At 43.9% G+C, this 6,000-nt stretch overlaps 1 protein-coding gene across 1 annotated transcript in view; it reads right to left on the bottom strand.

The window, feature by feature from the left end:
* Positions 1 to 5,439, bottom strand: part of LOC128025702 (ATP-binding cassette sub-family C member 3-like) — a 123,891-nt gene extending 118,452 nt beyond the window's left edge. The window contains exon 1 of the mRNA XM_052612192.1: positions 5,436 to 5,439. The gene's annotated coding sequence lies outside the window, so the exon portion shown is untranslated. The remainder of the gene's footprint in view (positions 1 to 5,435) is intronic.
* Between the last annotated feature and the right edge of the window lie 561 nt (positions 5,440 to 6,000).

Genomic DNA, 6,000 nt, shown 5'->3' on the forward strand with positions numbered 1-6,000 from the left:
TGTAAACTATTCTAAACATACCTGCAGATTTTGTTTTTTAACAATATCTTTTATCAAAAGATACAGCAGTCCTGAGCTTGAAATCTTCGGAGGAAACACAAGTAAGATTTTTTTTTTATTTTAAAGGGTGTTTTTTTTTTATGCAAAAAATTAATTTCATGACCCTTTTATATAAATGGGACAAATGGGTGAAAACTGAAATTTTGTTCCTCTTTTGAAATATTATGCAAGATATATATCAAATGTCAGATTTCAGACCTGAGGCAAGTCATGTAATCACACTGCACATCCTAATAATGTATTTGATTTCACACAGGAAATGATGATTCCATTAACCTGTGCAGGACGGTCAATTTATACCTGTTCAAATTAATAAAATGAGACTGTACTCAAATAATTTTTCTTTCAATCTGCTGTATCCAGATTCAGTGTGTTGGTAAAAACATGGTTTCAATGAGTTTGCTGCTGGCCATAGATCTGCAGGATTTTAAATTTGACTTTACATTTTACATTGGACATTAAATAAATAAATAAATAGTAAACAGACAAACAAATAAATACAAAATTATTATTCTTTTTTTAAATAAATAAAAAATGTTGGTCCTTACAATGGAAGTCATTTGGGTCCAATGCATTTTATGCACTTAACGCATCATCATACTCATCTGAAATGCAATCATCTAAAACTAGAATTATATTTCATATAATAGTCTTCAAATATGCAAAATAATCAGTCCATCATGAACAACAATCATGTAGCAGAACCACAGTTATAATCAGGTGTATTTTCCTAAGTGGTTTGAGGATGAGATCATGTAACGCACAATGTTTAAACTTGGCTGCTTCTTTCAGGTGACTGCATGCATTTGTGTCAACATACTTCGATGTACGATTGGACGTATTAGACTTTAAAGGACTAGTCTGCTGATTTTCAACCAGCTTTGTATTGCAGGAATGTCAGTAGTATATGTACAGTAAATAAACTCTTTGCAGCATTACTGCAGACATTTCCATTTATTTGTCAGCAAAAGTCCACTGGATGATGCAAAACTCTTCATGTTGCATCATCCAGTGGACTTTTGACAGTTCCAATGCTTTTGTGCATTATGGGCGTTGAATTTTCTGGCAAAAGGGAGACCACAGTATGTTTCTCTATTAGCATTTTATTTTGTCGTGTCCATAATCTGACTGGAGCAGACTAAGAGAGTCAGTTGAGAAACACTGCCATAGATGCTGTGATGCTCTGTCCAGATTACTGGAAGACACGAGCATTCAAAGATGAAGAAAGGGCAACTGCAAAAATAAATAAATGCATAAAATGAGAAAAAGGAACAAAATGTAAAAATAAAATGAGTGAGCATTTGTAATGTAATGTAATAGGAACTGTCATGCAAACTCATTTCAAAAAGCCTCTAAGCTGTCTGACACTCGATTCTCATTAGTTTTTTCATTTCCCACGGTCAATGGCTGCCATAAACAAGAGCGAATCCCACGAGTCTTACATGCTCAATCTAATACATTTTTCATGTAGGCAACTGAAAAAACAAATCCACTGGTACACTACCAGTAATGCCTTCGTGTGTCTGTGAAATGCCTCTTATCCTTTACATGTAGAGGCAGCAGGACCCAGACCTCCTTCTGTACTCCTCTTCTGCTGGTTTACCAGAACATACTCACTCCAGAGCATCAATAATTCAGCGCATCACTGCTGTCCACTGCTGAGAGGAACACATGACACCTGCAGACGGCTTGTCCACCGGCATCAGCCCAGGAAAGCTTTCTATTTCCTGTGCGCAGGAGAAAATAGCCTCGGTTTTCAGGCATAAAGAGGGCAGCGTTGTTAAGGAGGTTAAAATGAACTCATGCAATATTGATGCACACCTCTCTCAATTATTCCTTATGCGAGACTCGTTAATTTGGATTAGTAATCTAATGTCAATAATGTGTGAGCTGAGTTTTACTTTGATCCAATGAAACATTACAGATGTATAGTTCCATCCTCCATCCATCTAACCATCTATCATTAATCTGTTCATCCACCCTTTCTTTATTCTCTCTGTCAACGGAGCAAATAAACCTTCAAACTTAAGGATTTTTTCCCCTAAAGACAGTTAGTCTTGACGAAATCGACTCCCTGGTTTCCTTCCTGGCTGGAGGATAGAACATTTCCATACACAGACAGATGCCTCGAGCTGGAAATGCATCTCTTGGTTCTATAAAAAGGATTTTGTTGGCTAAGATTTTTATTTGAACACTTTAATGCAAAACAGAAGATGTTCTGCTTTGTCCTACATTAATATTTCCATAATACTTTCGAAAAATGTGTAATCAGTCTTCACTTTTTTTCAATTTACATATTATTCTCCTCCGGACCCACACAGAACTTGCAGTTCATTGTATTTTTCAGAGAGAATGAAAAATGTGTGTGCATTCATAAAAGATACGTATTTGTTTCTGCGTGTGTGTCTGTGTGAGAGAGAAAGAGTGTGTTCAAGAACAGCTGATTCTGCTCAGATTATTATCCCCTAATTATGCAGGGATATAATACAAGAATATGGGGTATGTGATATTCATTCATCACGCATTTGCAATCTAAATAATTGCAGTTTTTAAATCTTTCACTCTATTAAAATGCAACATCTGTCTGTTCATGTTCAGTCAATATTACAAAGAAGCTGAATGGGCTAATGGGTTAATGACATTAGAATACATTAAAAAGAAAAGGAAACACTTTTAAGAAAAAAGCTGGTGCACATGTCCCAATGTCACGGTTTTACGCTGCCTGAAGGAATACGGAGCCGAGGATAAACGAAATAAGGTTTTATTTTCCAACATAGGAGTTATCCAAACATGGATCACAGAGGAAGGCACAGCTCGTGAGTATCAAGTAGTGAGCAAGTAACAAGTTGATGACAAGTAGACCCGACAAAACAGAACTGAAAGGACAAGGCTTATGTACAGAGGATAATGGGGAAACACAGGTGGATGGAATCATTAAATTAACAGGGACATGGAACACATGAGGAAGATAATAGACACACCTGGGAACTAATCAAACTAAACACGGAAGACAGAAACTGGGTCACTGGGGCAAAAACACTAAATGAGTCCAGGTGTGTGACAGTACTCCCCCCTCCCTGTAGGTGCGTCCTCGCACCGTAGAAAACAACCAAGGAAGGCGTGTGTGGTAACTTGGGAGGAGGTTCCGGTGGAGGACGGACTCCCAGGAGGGGGCCAGCAGACAGGGACCACGGAGGAAGGAGCCAGGGAGGAGATGATGGAGGGAGGAGCCAGGGAGGAGACAGGAGCAGGAGGAGCCAGATGGTCCACCAGAGACCAGCCAGGACGGAGATCCAAGGTGGGTTCGACGGCGGGAGGAGCCATGGTGAAGGAGGGGTCGACGACACCAGGGGGCCGACAGGCGGAGACTGCACCGGTGGGTGAGGAGCCCAAGATGGAGCAGCACAGCCGCAGAGCCAGGGGGACGTCGAGGATCCGGAGGGCCTAGGTGAAGCTGAAGGCTCAGGCGACCAAGGCAGAGGCGGGGTCCTGGCAGACCGTTGTGGAGCCGGAGTGACCGAGGATGGAGGTGGATCTGGAGGGAAGGAGGAGCCTGACAGAGCCGGAGGGATGGAGTGACGAGGTGGAACCAGAGGAGTGGAGTCCCGAGGTGGCGGATGGTCGACGACTGACCAAGGTGGAGCCGGAGGGACGAGGGAGCCCGGTGGAGCAGGTGGGATGACAGGCCACGGTGGAGACGAGGGAGCTAAGAGCCAAGGCGGAGCCGCTGGGTCGAAGGACCGAGGAGGAGTCCAGGGCTCGGAGGCTGGAGGCGGAGACAGGGCCTTAACGCGCCAAGGCGGAGCTGGAGACTGGCAGTCCAGTGGCGAACCATCGCGCCCCGATGGCGCGGACTGAGGGTGAGCTGCGGGACTGACTGGCACCAGCAGGGATGACGAGGAACTGGCTGGTCTAGGAGGAGGAGAGAGGAGAAGGATGGGAGGAAGGACAGGAGGATCAGGGCTGGACGGAACCAGCGGAAGTGGAGCAGAGGGACCAGCAGGTTTGGGAGGAGGTGGGAGAGGGAGGCCGGGAGGGAACACAGGAGACACAGAAGATTCAGAGCTGGGCGGAACCAGCGGAGACACAGAAGATTCATGTTTGGATGGAACCCGCGGAAATGGAGCAGAGGAAATGACTGGAGGAGGTAGGAGTGGGAGGCTGAGAGGGTATACAGGGGAATCAGGGCTGGACGGAACCAGCGGGGAAACAGGAAAATTAGGGATTACCTCCATAGACCAGTCCATCAGATCCAGAACTTGCTCCATATGACCTTCAGAGACTGTATACAGCTCACCCTCAGTCGCAGGAGTGTGGGCAGGGCTTTCCTCCACGCCCTCGATCTCCACGAGGACTCCCACGATGCACGGTGTTGCCAGCTCACACACCTGGTCAGTCGCGCTCTCGAGATCCTGTTCCCTGTCAGTGGATGGCTCGGGCTCTGCGCCTGCGGTGGGCTCTGGCTCCGTGCGGCGTGATGGTGGCTGGCTGGTCTCTGGGTCGGGAGTGGGACTGGCGAGATCCTCTATCGGGCAGACGGTGAAAGGTGAGCCATTTCTCACCAGAGTCCACTCCACGAATGCGGCGAAATCCTCCCGAGGACCATCTTCGGACGACAACGCTCTGCACTTGGAGTTCAGGCTGGCGTTGTAGAAGGCGCAGAGCGCGTCGTCCGGGTAGCTGGTGGCATTAGCTAATAGAAGAAACCGTCTGGTGTGGTCCTCGAGAGAGCGTCCCTCCTGCTCCAGCATGAGGAGGAGGAATCCGGGGCTAGAGAGGGGATCCATCAACACTATGAAACAAAAGGACTTTGAAAACACAAACAAAACGGAGGGAAAACACGCAGTTTTCTACTTTCTTTTAGGTCGGGTCTTCTGTCACGGTTTTACGCTGCCTGAAGGAATACGGAGCCGAGGATAAACGAAATAAGGTTTTATTTTCCAACATAGGAGTTATCCAAACATGGATCACAGAGAAAGGCACAGCTCGTGAGTATCAAGTAGTGAGCAAGTAACAAGTTGATGACAAGTAGACCCGACAAAACAGAACTGAAAGGACCGGGCTTATGTACAAAAGATAATTGGGGAAACACAGGTGGATGGAATCATTAAATTAACAGGGACATGGAACACATGAGGAAGATAATAGACACACCTGGGAACTAATCAAACTAAACACGGAAGACAGAAACTGGGTCACTGGGGCAAAAACACTAAATGAGTCCAGGTGTGTGACACCCAAGTTCTTAGTAACATAATCTGTGAATTCATGTTGGCTTTAAAAACTTTTATACCATATACATCTACCATACAAATATATATTTAATAATCTATATCTAATATATTTGTCTTAAAATTAGCCTTTTTCCTCACAACTTTGTGACAGATTTAACAGAAATATTTCACTTTTGTTTTTGACAATGCTGATAATTAAAAAAAATGCCATATATCGGGTGATCAATAAATATCATGATCTTGTCACACCAAACGACATTTTACAAAGTCTAAAGGGTCAACCACTAAATATCATTAAATATCATATTAATACAAAATGGTCACATGACTTTTACAGTGTCAAATAATCAGAAATTTAAGAGAATGAATGACCTTGCTTTAGACATATAAAGCGGTCCAAAGCAGATCTTGACAAAGCTAGTGTACATTATTAAATTAAAAGTGCATCAAAATAAATCAAAGTAGGTTTCAATAAAGCAGTGAGTGCTTTTTTCCGGCTTTATTCCAACATGGAGCACCTTTAAGTCTTGCGTTCTCCTCAGCATTATAATGAATGTGAAAATGTCAGAGACAAAGAGTGTAAGCGTGGTGCAAAATGAGCCTCAGGTAGAGTCTGTTTAGCTATGCAACAGATGGCCTTGTCTGAAGTGACTTCTCTATTAACCAGCAGACTGAGGAGACAAGCGGCTTTAGGGAAATCGTAATT

The sequence above is a fragment of the Carassius gibelio genome, chromosome A12 (genome assembly GCF_023724105.1).
Source record: "Carassius gibelio isolate Cgi1373 ecotype wild population from Czech Republic chromosome A12, carGib1.2-hapl.c, whole genome shotgun sequence".
Taxonomy (NCBI): Eukaryota; Metazoa; Chordata; class Actinopteri; order Cypriniformes; family Cyprinidae; genus Carassius; species Carassius gibelio.